This window comes from Anomaloglossus baeobatrachus, chromosome 3 (genome assembly GCF_048569485.1).
Source record: "Anomaloglossus baeobatrachus isolate aAnoBae1 chromosome 3, aAnoBae1.hap1, whole genome shotgun sequence".
Taxonomy (NCBI): Eukaryota; Metazoa; Chordata; class Amphibia; order Anura; family Aromobatidae; genus Anomaloglossus; species Anomaloglossus baeobatrachus.
Window position 1 is genome coordinate 528,179,336 of NC_134355.1, and position 14,421 is coordinate 528,193,756.

Below are 14,421 nucleotides of genomic sequence, written 5' to 3' on the forward strand. Positions count from 1 at the left end.
AAAGGGGGGTTTCTGTAAGGCCGTGAGGACCAGATTAAGGTCCCAGGGATCCAAAGGTCGCTGGTAAGGTGGAATGATGTGAGATGCGCCCTGCATGAAGGTGCGCACCTGAGCCAGTCGGGCGATACGCCGCTGAAAGAACACTGACAGAGCCGAGACCTGTCCCTTAAGAGAATTGAGGGATAGTCCTAGCTGCAGACCGGACTGTAGAAAGGACAGGATGGTTGGCAAGGAAAAAGGCCAAGGAGCATGGCCGGAAGAACGACACCAGGACAGGAAAAATTCTCCAAGTCCTGTGGTAAATTTTTGCCGAGGAAGACTTCCGAGCCTGAGTCATAGTGGAGATAACTTCGGGAGGAATGCCGGAAGCCGTCAGGATCCAGGACTCAAGAGCCACGCCGTCAATCTGAGAGCCGCAGAATTCTGGCGGAAAAACGGACCTTGAGAGAGAAGGTCTGGGCGGTCCGGGAGACGCCACGGCACCTCTACGGACAGACGGAGCAGGTCTGGGTACCAAGCTCGCCTGGGCCAGTCTGGGGCGATGAGTATGACCCGACGGCCCTCCATTCTGATCTTGCGCAGGACTCTGGGCAAGAGAGCTAGAGGGGGAAACACGTAAGCCAGACGAAACTGGGACCAATCCTGAACCAGCGCGTCCGCTGCAAAGGCCTGAGGATCGTGGGAGCGAGCCACGTAAACCGGGACCTTGTTGTTGTGCCGGGATGCCATTAGATCCACTTCCGGAGTGCCCCACTTGCGGCAGATCGACCGGAACACTGCCTGATGCAGAGCCCACTCGCCGCTGTCCACGGTTTGACGGCTGAGATAATCTGCCTCCCAGTTTTCCACACCTGGGATATGGACTGCGGATATGGTGGACTTGGAGTCCTCCGTCCACTGCAGGATGCGTTGAACCTCCAACATTGCCAGGCGGCTGCGAGTCCCGCCCTGGTGATTGATGTAGGCAACTGCTGTCGCGTTGTCTGACTGGACTCGAATGTGCTTGCCCGCCAACAGGTGGTGAAAGGCTACGAGAGCTAGGAGCACAGCTCTGATTTCCAGCACATTGATCGAGAGGACTGATTCGGACGGAGTCCAAATGCCCTGTGCTCGGTGGTGGAGAAATACTGCTCCCCAGCCGGAAAGACTGGTATCCGTGGTGAGGATCACCCAGGACGGGGTCAGAAAGGAGCGTCCCTGAGACAGAGAGAGAGGCCGAAGCCACCACTGAAGAGAGCTCCTGGCTTGTGGCGACAGAGCCACCAACCTGTGCAAGGAAGAAATCCGCTTGTCCCAACAGCGGAGAATGTCCAGCTGCAGAGGACGCAGATGGAACTGGGCAAAGGGAACCGCTTCCATTGACGCCACCATCTGACCCAGCACCTGCATAAGGTGCCTGATGGAGTGACGGCGGGGCTTCAACAGAGAGCGCACCGCCAGATGGAGGGACTGCTGTTTGACTAAGGGCAGCTTGACAAGTGCCGGCAGAGTTTCGAATTGCATCCCTAGGTACGTGAGTTTTTGGGTCGGGGTCAGAGTGGACTTGGGCAGATTGACAAGCCACCCGAATTGAACAAGAGTGGCGAGAGTGAGCGAGACACTCCGCTGACAGTCTGCGCTGGATGAAGCCTTGACAAGAAGGTCGTCCAGGTAAGGAATTACTACCAACCCCTGGAGGTGCAGGACCGCAACCACTGCTGCCATGACCTTGGTGAATACTCGAGGGGCCGTGGCTAACCCGAAGGGGAGAGCCACGAATTGGAAATGTTCCTCTCCGATTGCAAAACGTAGCCAACGCTGGTGTGAAACTGCAATTGGCACATGCAGATAGGCATCTCTGATGTCGATGGATGCCAGGAAATATCCTTGGGTCATTGAGGCAATGACTGATCGCAGAGACTCCATGCGAAAATGCCGCACCTGAACATGCTTGTTGAGAAGCTTGAGATCCAGGATGGGCCGGAAGGAACCGTCCTTTTTGGGGACTAGGAAGAGATTTGAATAGAAACCTCTGAACCGTTCCCTGGCGGGAACCGGCACAATTACTCCGTTGGCCTGCAAGGATGCCACGGCCTGAGAGAAGGCGGCGGCCTTGGAGCAGGGGGGAGTTGACAGAAAAGAAGGGAATTTTGTTTACTTACCGTAAATTCCTTTTCTTCTAGCTCCTATTGGGAGACCAAGACAATTGGGTGTATAGCTTCTGCCTCCGGAGGCCACACAAAGTATTACACTTTAAAAAGTGTAACCCCTCCCCTCTGCCTATACACCCTCCCGTGCATCACGGGCTCCTCAGTTTTGGTGCAAAAGCAGGAAGGAGGAAACTTATATATTGGTCTAAGGTAAATTCAATCCGAAGGATGTTCGGAGAACTGAAACCATGAACCAAAAGAACAATTCAACATGAACAACATGTGTACACAAAAGAACAACAGCCCGAAGGGAACAGGGGCGGGTGCTGGGTCTCCCAATAGGAGCTAGAAGAAAAGGAATTTACGGTAAGTAAACAAAATTCCCTTCTTCTTTGTCGCTCCATTGGGAGACCCAGACAATTGGGACGTCCAAAAGCAGTCCCTGGGGGGTAAAAGAATACCTCGATAAAAAGAGCCGAAAAACGGCACCCTCTTACAGGTGGGCGACCGCCGCCTGAAGGACTCGCCTACCTAGGCTGGCATCTGCCGAAGCATAGGCATGCACCTGATAGTGTTTCGTGAAAGTGTGCAGACTCGACCAGGTAGCCGCCTGACACACCTGCTGAGCCGTAGCCTGGTGCCGCAATGCCCAGGACGCACCCACGGCTCTGGTAGAATGGGCCTTCAGCCCTGAAGGAATCGGAAGCCCAGAAGAACGGTAGGCTTCAAGAATCGGTTCCTTGATCCACCGAGCCAAGGTTGACTTGGAAGCCTGCGACCCCTTACGCTGGCCAGCGACAAGGACAAAGAGCGCATCCGAACGGCGCAGGGGCGCCGTGCGAGAAATGTAGAGCCGGAGTGCTCTCACGAGATCTAACAAGTGCAAATCCTTTTCACATTGGTGAACTGGATGAGGGCAAAAGGAAGGTAAGGAGATATCCTGATTGAGATGAAAAGGGGATACCACCTTAGGGAGAAATTCCGGGACCGGACGCAGAACCACCTTATCCTGGTGAAACACCAGGAAGGGGGCTTTGCATGACAGCGCTGCTAGCTCAGAAACTCTCCGAAGTGATGTGACTGCCACTAGAAAGGCCACCTTCTGCGAAAGGCGTGATAGAGAGACATCCCGCATCGGCTCGAAAGGTGGTTTCTGAAGAGCCGTTAGCACCCTGTTAAGATCCCAGGGTTCCAGCGGACGCTTGTAAGGTGGGACTATGTGGCAAACTCCCTGCAGGAACGTGTGGACCTGCGGAAGCCTGGCTAGACGCTTTTGAAAAAACACGGAAAGCGCCAATACTTGTCCCTTGAGAGAGCCGAGAGACAAACCCTTATCCATTCCGGATTGAAGGAAAGAAAGAAAAGTGGGTAAGGCAAACGGCCAGGAGGTAAAACCCCGATCAGAGCACCAGGATAAGAAGATCCTCCAAGCCCTGTGATAGATCTTGGCGGACGTTGGTTTCCTGGCTTGTCTCATAGTGGCAATGACATCTTGAGATAACCCTGAGGACGCTAGGAGCCAGGACTCAATGGCCACACAGTCAGGTGGAAAAATGGCCCTTGAGACAGCAAGTCTGGTCGGTCTGGGAGTGCCCACGGTTGACCCACCGTGAGGTGCCACAGATCCGGGTACCACGACCTCCTCGGCCAGTCTGGAGCGACGAGGATGGCGTGGCGGCAGTCGGACCTGATCTTGCGCAACACTCTGGGCAGCAGTGCCAGAGGAGGAAATACATAAGGCAGTCGAAACTGCGACCAATCCTGAACTAATGCGTCCGCCGCCAGAGCTCTGTGATCTTGAGACCGTGCCATGAATGCCGGGACTTTGTTGTTGTGCCGAGACGCCATGAGGTTGACGTCCGGCGTTCCCCAGCGGCAACAGATCTCTTGAAACACGTCCGGGTGAAGAGACCATTCCCCTGCGTCCATGCCCTGGCGACTGAGAAAGTCTGCTTCCCAGTTTTCTACGCCCGGGATGTGAACTGCGGAGATGGTGGAGGCTGTGGCTTCCGCCCACAGCAGAATCCGCCGAACTTCTTGGAAGGCCTGACGACTGCGTGTGCCGCCCTGGTGGTTGATGTACGCGACCGCCGTGGCGTTGTCCGACTGTATGCGGATCTGTCTGCCCTCCAGCCACCGATGGAACGCCTTTAGGGCTAGATACACTGCCCTTATCTCCAGAACATTGATCTGAAGGGAGGACTCTGTCGGAGTCCAGGTTCCCTGAGCCCTGTGGTGGAGGAAGACCGCTCCCCACCCTGACAGACTCGCGTCCGTCGTGACCACAGCCCAGGATGGGGGCAGGAATGATTTTCCCTTCGACAAGGAAGTGGGAAGAAGCCACCACTGAAGAGAGGTTTTGGCTGCCAGTGAAAGAGAGACGTTCCTGTCTAGGGACGTCGACCTCCTGTCCCATTTGCGGAGAATGTCCCATTGAAGTGGACGCAGATGAAACTGCGCAAAGGGAACTGCCTCCATTGCTGCCACCATCTTCCCTAGGAAGTGCATGAGGCGCCTCAAGGGGTGTGACTGGGTCCGAAGGAGAGAGTGCACCCCTGTCTGCAGCGAACGCTGTTTGTCCAGCGGAAGCTTCACTATCGCTGAGAGAGTATGAAACTCCATCCCGAGGTAAGTCAGTGATTGGGTCGGTGTCAATTTTGACTTTGGGAAATTGATGATCCACCCGAACCTCTGGAGAGTCTCCAGAGCAATGGTCAGACTGTGTTGACATGCCACCCGGGAGGGTGCCTTGACTAGGAGATCGTCTAAGTAAGGGATCACCGAGTGGCCCTGAGAGTGTAGGACCGCCACCACGGATGCCATGATCTTGGTGAAGACCCGTGGGGCTGTCGCCAGGCCGAAAGGCAGTGCCACAAACTGAAGGTGTCCGTCCCCGATGGCGAAACGCAGGAAGCGTTGATGATCTGGTGCAATCGGCACATGGAGATAAGCATCCCTGATGTCGATTGAGGCTAGGAAGTCTCCTTGGGACATCGAGGCGATGACAGAACGGAGAGATTCCATCCGGAACCGTCTGATTCTCACGTGTCTGTTGAGCAGTTTGAGGTCCAGAACGGGGCGGAATGATCCGTCCTTTTTTGGCACCACGAACAAGTTGGAGTGAAAACCGCGACCACGTTCTTGATTGGGAACGGGAATCACAACTCCTTCTGCCTTCAGAGTGTTCACCGCCTGAAAAAGTGCATCGGCTCGCTCGGGGGGCGGAGATGTTCTGAAGAAACGAGTCGGAGGACGAGAGCTGAGCTCTATCCTGTAACCGTGCGACAGAATGTCTCTCACCCATCGGTCTTGGACATGTGGCCACCAGGCGTCGCAAAAGCGGGAGAGCCTGCCACCGACCGAGGATGCTGTTTGGGGAGGCCGAAAGTCATGAGGAGGCCGCCTTGGAGGCGGTTCCTCCGGCGGTCTTTGGAGGACGTGACTTAGACCGCCATGCAGAAGAGTTCCTCTGGCCCTTCTCTGACCTGTTGGACGTGGAGGATTGGGACCTGGCTGAGGGCCGAAAGGACCGAAACCTCGAATGAATTTTTCGTTGCTGAGGTTTGTTTGGTTTGGACTGGGGTAAGGACGAGTCCTTACCCTTGGATTGTTTAATAATTTCATCCAATTGCTCGCCAAACAAACGGTCGCCAGAAAATGGCAAACCGGTTAAGAACTTCTTGGAAGCAGAGTCAGCCTTCCATTCGCGTAGCCACATGGCCCTGCGGACTGCCACCGAATTGGCGGACGCTACCGCTGTACGGCTCGCTGAGTCCAGGACGGCGTTCATGGCGTAGGACGAAAAGGCCGATGCCTGAGAAGTCAAAGACACAACTTGCGGAGCAGAGGTACGTGTGACTGCATTAATCTCAGACAGACAAGCTGAGATAGCTTGGAGTGCCCACACGGCTGCAAAGGCCGGAGCAAAAGACGCGCCTATGGCTTCATAGATGGATTTCATCAGGAGCTCTATTTGCCTGTCAGTGGCATCCTTGAGCGATGAACCATCTGCCACTGATACTACGGATCTAGCCGCCAGTCTAGAGACTGGAGGATCCACCTTGGGACACTGAGCCCAACCCTTAACTACGTCAGGGGGGAAGGGGTAACGTGTGTCATTAAGGCGCTTAGTAAAGCGCTTGTCCGGAAATGCTCTGTGCTTCTGGACAGCATCTCTGAAGTTAGAGTGATCGAAAAACGCACTCCGTGTACGTTTGGGAAACCTAAACTGGTGTTTCTCCTGCTGTGAAGCCGACTCCTCTATAGGTGGAGTTGGGGGAGAAAGATCTAGCACCTGGTTGATGGACGCTATAAGGTCATTTACTATGGCGTCCCCTTCAGGTGTATCAAGATTGAGAGCAACGTCAGGATCAGAGCCCTGAGCTTCGACCTCCGCCTCATCCTCCAGAGAGTCCTCATGCTGCGACCCCGAACAGCGTGATGAAGCCGGGGAAGGTTCCCAGCGAGCCCGCTTAGCCGGTCTGGGACTGCGGTCCGTGTCGGAGTCCTCCCCGTGGGACCTAGGTGTCACCCCAGGAGCACTCTGCTGCACCGACCGAGAGGGGCCTGGGGGCGATGAACTCACAGTGCCCGGGGCCTGTGTGACCGATCTGGACTGCAAGACTTCTAGTATCTTAGCCAACCATCTGTCCATAGACTGAGCCATGGATTGTGAAAGCGACTCAGAGAGTTTCTCAGCCAAAACTGCAAACTCTGTCCCTGCCACCTGGACAGTGGAAGCCGGCGGTTCTACCTGAGCCGAGGGTCCCACCAGTGCCCGAGGCTCCGGCTGAGTGAGTGCCACAGGGGCCGAGCATTGCACACAGTGAGGGTAGGTGGAACCTGCAGGTAACATAGCCGCACAAGAGGTACAGGTTGCAAAATAAGCCTGTGCCTTGGCACCCTTGCTCTTTGCGGACGACATGCTGTAGTCTCCTCTGAGAGTGATCACTGAGGGTATATAGCCAAAAGCAAAACAATGCGGCCGAACAGAGAAAATGTATACAAAGATTGTGAGCCCCAATGGGGACAGTGTTGCCAATGTATGTAAAGCGCTGTGGAATTAATAGCGCTATATAAATGAATAAAATTATTATATATATATATATATATATATATATATATATATATATATATATATATATATATACACTTCGGCACCCAAGGGGGGCCAGCACCGGGTAACCGGTGTGGCTTACCGACCGCCCAAAGCGGTTGTGTGTCCACCAGATTCCCTGCCTGGGCCTCCCAGAGCTGTAGAGCTCGTTCTGAAATCCTCCACCGGCAGAAGTGATTGTAAATATGGCTGCCAGAGTTCTCAGGGGAGGAGGGAGCCGTGGGCGTGACTAATAAAGTGCGGGAATCTGGTGCCCCACAGTGCTCAGTGAGGGGGGAGGAGAACACCTAAGTATGCTCCAGCCCTCACTGCCGACGTCCAGTCGACCGTCCCGCCCTTACCCCTGACTGGCAGGCCCGGGGGCGGGAGTTATGGTACTAGGCCGCAGAAGCCGGGGACTAAATTTAATAACGCGGCCGGCAAACAGGCGCGGTCGGCGCGGTAGTCCCGGTCATCACAAAAAAACAGCAGCCGCTGCAGCGTCTGTAACACAGGCGCTCCATGCACCGTCCCCATGGGGACACAGAGTACCTTTAGATGCAGGGCCCTGTCCCTGAGGATACTCAGTCTCCTGTCCGTCAGATTCCCCCAGGGGCTGCGGAGGGAGCCCGGTCCCAGTGAATGGTGACCGGTTAGGATCCCACTTCTCCCAGAGCCTCTAAGGGATGGGGAAGGAAAAACGGCATGTGGCTCCAGCCTTTGTACCCGCAATGGGTACCTCAACCTTAACAGCACCGCCGACTTAGTGGGGTGAGAAGGGAGCATGCCGGGGGCCCTGTGGGGGCCCTCTTTTCTTCCATCCGATACAATCAGCAGCTAAAATGGGAGCTTGAGTGAATGTGTGCCTCCTTCAACACAAAGCATAAAACTGAGGAGCCCGTGATGCACGGGAGGGTGTATAGGCAGAGGGGAGGGGTTACACTTTTTAAAGTGTAATACTTTGTGTGGCCTCCGGAGGCAGAAGCTATACACCCAATTATCTGGGTCTCCCACTGGAGCGACAAAGAAAATCTGTTTGGCGGGCTGGAAGAGAACTCTATCCTGTAGCCGTGGGAGATGATATCCCGCACCCACTGGTCGGAGACGTGTTGAAACCACACGTCGCCAAAGTGGGAGAGCCTGCCACCGACCAAGGACGTTGCTGGCTCGGCCAGATAGTCAAGAGGAGGCTGCCTTGTTGGCAGCAGCTCCTGCGGACCCTTGTGGACGCGGCTTCTTGCGCCAGGTGGGCTTCTGGTCCTTGGCCGAGTTAGTGGACGAGGCCGAGGGCTTAGAGGATGACCAGTTAGAGGAACGAAAGGACCGAAACCTCGACTGGTTCCTGCCCTGGACAGGTTTCCTGGCTTTAGTCTGTGGCAAGGAAGTACTCTTCCCGCCAGTAGCCTCCTTAATAATTTCATCCAGCTGTTCACCGAACAGCCTGGACCCAGCAAATGGGAGCCCAGCAAGGAACTTCTTTGAGGAAGCATCCGCCTTCCACTCACGCAGCCACAAGATCCTGCGGATAGCGAGGGAATTGGCGGAGGCCACCGCAGTGCGGTGAGAGGCCTCCAGCATGGCAGACATGGCGTAGGCTGAAAAGGCTGAAGCCTGGGAAGTTAAAGCAACCAATTCAGGCATAGAGTCCCTAGTGAGGGTATGCATCTCCTCCAGAGAAGCAGAGATGGCTTTGAGAGCCCACACTGCTGCAAAAGATGGGGAGAACGAGGCCCCTGTCGCCTCATAGACAGACTTGGCCAGGAGGTCAACCTGGCGGTCAGTGGGATCCTTGAGTGAGGTGCCACAGATACAACTGTCCGGGCTGAGAGTCTAGACACCGGAGGGTCCACCTTTGGTGAGAGAGCCCACTCCTTGACCACCTCTGGTGGAAAAGGAAAACGGTCATCAGAACCACGCTTAGGAAAGCGTTTGTAAGGACAGGCTCTGGGCTTGGACACAGTGGTCTGAAAGGTCCAGTACAGTATTAATGGACGCAATCAAATCACTAACATCTGCATCCCCCTCAGTCAGATCAATCGGGCACATAGAGGTAGCGTCCGAGCCCCCAGTAAAGACATCCTCCTCGTCCTGCGAATCGGCTTGTGAATCGGAGCCGCGGGACGAGGAAGGAGAGGGGTCCCTGCGTTTCCTTTTAGGAGGACGGGGTCTGGGAGCAGATGAAGAATCCTCTGTGAGCTCTGGAGAGCGAGCCGAAGCAGCAGAGGCACCCTGTGAAGGGGGCTGATGCATGCTCAGCAGAGTCCGGGACAGCTCTCCCATGGAGTCAGCAAAGGACTGGGAGATAGACTTAGTAAACAATTCTACCCAAGCCGGGGGTTCAGCCACCGGCGCCGGAGCAGCCGGAGGGACCACTGGGGAGACTCCAGGCTGAGGCACCACCATGTTAGAGCAGGCATCACAATGAGGATATGTGCTCGGTTCAGGCAGTACGAGCTTACATGCAGTGCATATTGAGTACAGCCTTGCTCCTAGTGTGAGACATGCTGCTGAGGTGGGGGCTCTGCAGTAAGAACACACTCCTTCAGAATGACCCCCAGAGAGTGTATAATAAAGTCCACAACCAGAGGTTGTGGCTTACCAGACCGTTTTGTGTGCCCTCCGGATCCCACAGCTCGGACCCCCAGACAGTTTGCAGAGATGCAGCAGCCAGCGCCGATCAGTGTGAGAACGTTGATAAAATGGCGCCGGAGTGAGGAGGGGGGCGGGGCCTAGTCCAAGAGCGGGAACCGGAGGGCCAAGGAGATATACAGGGGAGGGAAACATCTCCTCAGAGACGAGTGTCCTCCCCTGAGCTGAACGGCCGGTGGGCGGCGCCGCACTGTCCCTCTGCATGACTGACATGCAGGGGCAGTGAAACCGAAAGTAGGCCGCAGCTGAAGCCGGGGACTAAATTTTACAGTGCGGCCGGCAAGCAGGCACCCTCGGCGCGGTTCTCAGGGGAAACCCAGAGAACCGGCCGGAAATGTCACCAAAATAACTAACACACTCTCCCCAACAATAAAAAATGCAAGGGACCCCCTGACAATAACGTCTCAATACTTAGCTTGAGAGACGCAGGGCCAGGTCCCTGAGGGATGAGTGCTCCGTCCGGCAGGGTCCTGAGAGGGCTGCGGATGGAGACCGGTCTCCTGCAAAGCATTGAGAACCGTGCTGGCTCCCACTTCAAGCCAGAGCCCGAGGGATGGTGAAGGAGCGCGGCATGTAAAGGCTCCAGCCTTGAAATCAACCTTAACAGCACCGCCGACACAGTGGGGTGAGCAGGGACATGCCGGGGGTCCAGCTTGGACCCGCTTTTCTTCCAACTCTTTAAAATCAAAAATCAAAAATCAGATGAAAATGCATGTGTGATCGTCCTGAACACAAAGCATTGAACTGGCTAGATTTGGTAATCCAGGGGGTGTATATGCTCGGAGGGAGGAGCTACACTTTTTAGTGTAGTACTTTGTGTGTCCTCCGGAGGCAGAAGCTATACACCCATGGTCTGGGTCTCCCATAAGGAACGATGAAGAAAGACATTGTTGGTATAAGAAATTTATGTATGAGGTAATATGATGTCGGTGGGGAGACGGATAGAGAGAGAAAGAGACAGACAGACGGGGAAAGAGACAGACAGACGGGGAAAGAGACAGACAGACGGGGAAAGAGACAGACGGGGAAAGAGACAGACGGGGAAAGAGACAGACGGGGAAAGAGACAGACGGGGAAAGAGACAGACGGGGAAAGAGACAGACGGGGAAAGAGACAGACCTGGAAAGAGAAAGACCTGGAAAGAGACAGACACAGAGATAGAGAGACAGACACAGACACAGAGATAGAGACAGATAGACTGATACAAAGACAAACAGAGAGCTAGAAACAGACAGACAGAGACATAGACACAGACAGACAAAGAAAGACACAGACAGACAGACAGCGACACACAGACAGAGACTGGAAGAGAGACAGAGAGACAGTTACTATCCTGGGCAACGCCCGGGTACTACATCTAGTAAAGTAATAACTCTGGAACAATTCAATATATCCCAGTGATCAGAGATTTTTTTGTGACACGTACTAAAAGAAGGGAATTTTGTTTACTTACCGTAAATTCCTTTTCTTCTAGCTCCAATTGGGAGACCCAGACAATTGGGTGTATAGCTATGCCTCCGGAGGCCACACAAAGTATTACACTAAAAGTGTAAAGCCCCTCCCCTTCAGCCTATACACCCCCCGTGCTGCCACGGGCTCATCAGTTTTGGTGCAAAAGCCCGAAGGAGGAAAAAATTATAAACTGGTTTAAAGTAAATTCAATCCGAAGGAATATCGGAGAACTGAAACCATTTAACATGAACAACATGTGTATACAAAAACAGGGGCGGGTGCTGGGTCTCCCAATTGGAGCTAGAAGAAAAGGAATTTACGGTAAGTAAACAAAATTCCCTTCTTCTTTGTCGCTCCTTATTGGGAGACCCAGACAATTGGGACGTCCAAAAGCAGTCCCTGGGTGGGTAAATAATACCTCATAATAGAGCCGTAACGGCTCCGTCCTACAGGTGGGCAACTGCCGCCTGAAGGACTCGCCTACCTAGGCCGGCATCTGCCGAAGCATAGGTATGCACCTGATAGTGTTTCGTGAAAGTGTGCAGGCTCGACCAGGTAGCTGCCTGACACACCTGCTGAGCCGTAGCCTGGTGTCGCAAGGCCCAGGACGCTCCCACGGCCCTGGTAGAATGGGCCTTCAGTCCTGAGGGAACCGGAAGCCCCGAGGAACGGTAAGCTTCGAGAATTGGTTCCTTGATCCACCGAGCCAGGGTTGACTTGGAAGCTTGTGTCCCTTTACGCTGGCCAGCGACAAGGACAAAGAGTGCATCCGAGCGGCGCAGGGGCGCCGTACGAGAAATGTAGAGTCTGAGTGCTCTCACCAGATCTAACAAGTGCAAATCCTTTTCACATTGGTGAACTGGATGAGGACAAAACGAGGGTAAGGAGATGTCCTGATTGAGATGAAAGGACAGAAAAGTGGGTAAGGCAAATGGCCAGGGAGAAAACCCCTGAGCAGAGCACCACGACAGGAATATTTTCCACGTCCTGTGGTAGATCTTTGCGGACGTTGGTTTCCTAGCCTGTCTCATAGTGGCAATGACCTCTTGAGATAATCCTGAAGACGCTAGGATCCAGGACTCAATGGCCACACAGTCAGGTTGAGGGCCGCAGAATTCAGATGGAAAAACGGCCCATGAGACAGCAAATCTGGTCGGTCTGGCAGTGCCCACGGTTGGCCGACCGTGAGATGCCACAGATCCGGGTACCACGACCTCCTCGGCCAGTCTGGAGCGACGAGGATGACGCGGCGGCAGTCGGCCCTTATCTTGCGTAACACTCTGGGCAACAGTGCCAGAGGAGGAAACACATAAGGAAGCCGAAACTGCGACCAATCCTGAACTAAGGCGTCTGCCGCCAGAGCTCTGTGATCTTGAGATCGAGCCATGAATGTTGGGACCTTGTTGTTGTGCCGTGACGCCATTAGGTCGACGTCCGGCATCCCCCAGCGGCAACAGATCTCCTGAAACACGTCCGGGTGAAGGGACCATTCCCCTGCGTCCATGCCCTGGCGACTGAGAAGAAGGGAATTTTGTTACTTACCGTAAATTCCTTTTCTTCTAGCTCCTATTGGGAGACCCAGATGATTGGGTGTATAGCTACTGCCTCCGGAGGCCACACAAAGCATTACACTAAAAAGTGTAAGGCCCCTCCCCTTCTGGCTATACACCCCCAGTGGGATCACTGGCTCACCAGTTTTAGTGCAAAAGCAAGAAGGAGGAAAGCCAATAACTGGTTTAAACAAATTCACTCCGAAGAAACATCGGAGAACTGAAAACCATTCAACATGAACAACATGTGGACCCGAAAAACCAACCAAAAATCCCGAAGGACAACAGGGCGGGTGCTGGGTCTCCCAATAGGAGCTAGAAGAAAAGGAATTTACGGTAAGTAACAAAATTCCCTTCTTCTTCGTCGCTCCATTGGGAGATCCAGACGATTGGGACGTCCAAAAGCTGTCCCTGGGTGGGTAACAAAATACCTCAAGTTAGAGCTGCAAGACAGCCCTCCTCTATGAGGAGGCCACTGCCGCCTGCAGGACTCTTCTACCTAGGCTGGCGTCCGCCGAAGCATAGGTATGCACCTGATAATGTTTGGTGAAAGTGTGCAAACTCGACCAGGTAGCTGCCTGGTACACTCGTTGAGCCGAAGCCTGGTGTCGTAATGCCCAGGACGCACCCACGGCTCTGGTTGACTGGGCCTTCAGCCCTGAAGGAACCGGAAGCCCCGCAGAACGGTAGGCTTCCAGAATTGGTTCTTTGATCCATCGAGCCAGGGTGGCTTTAGAAGCCTGCGACCCCTTGCGTTGGCCAGCGACAAGGACAAAGAGTGCATCAGAGCGGCGCAGGGGCGCCGTGCGGGAAATGTAGATTCTGAGTGCTCTCATCAGATCTAACAAATGTAAATCCTTTTCATACCGGTGAACCGGATGAGGACAAAAGGAAGGTAAGGAGATATCCTGATTAATATGAAACGAGGATACTACCTTATGGAGAAACTCCTGAATAGGGCGCAGCACTACCTTGTCCTGGTGGACCACCAGGAAGGGAGCCTTGGATGACAGCGCTGCTAGCTCAGACACTCTCCGAAGAGACGTGATCGCTACCAGAAAGGCCACTTTCTGTGATAGTCGAGAGAGTGAAACATACGTCAGAGACTCGAAAGGCGCCTTCTGGAGAGCAACTAGTACCCTGTTCAGATCCCATGGATCTAACGGCTGCTCGTACGGGGGGACGATATGACAAACCCCCTGCAGGAACGTGCGTACCTGCGGACGTCGTGCTAGACGCTTCTGAAAAAACACCAATAGCGCCGAGACTTGCCCTTTAAGGGAGCCGAGCGACAAGCCCTTTTCCAACCCAGATTGCAGGAAGGAAAGAAAAGTAGGCAATGCCAATGGCCAGGGGGACACTCCTTGTACAGAGCACCAGTAAAAGAAAATCTTCCACTTCCGTGGTAGATCTTAGCAGACGTGGGCTTCATAGCCTGTCTCATGGTGGCAACGACCCCTAGGGATAATCCTGAGGACACTAGGATCTAGGACGCAATGGCCACACAGTAGGTTCAGGGCCGTAGAATTCAGATGGAAAAACGGCC

The 14,421-nt window shown here is 54.2% G+C and overlaps 1 protein-coding gene across 1 annotated transcript in view; it reads right to left on the minus strand.

Annotated features, from left to right (window-relative positions):
* ATR (ATR checkpoint kinase) overlaps positions 1-14,421 on the minus strand; it is a 264,456-nt gene that overhangs the window by 129,612 nt on the left and 120,423 nt on the right. The window lies entirely within an intron of this gene.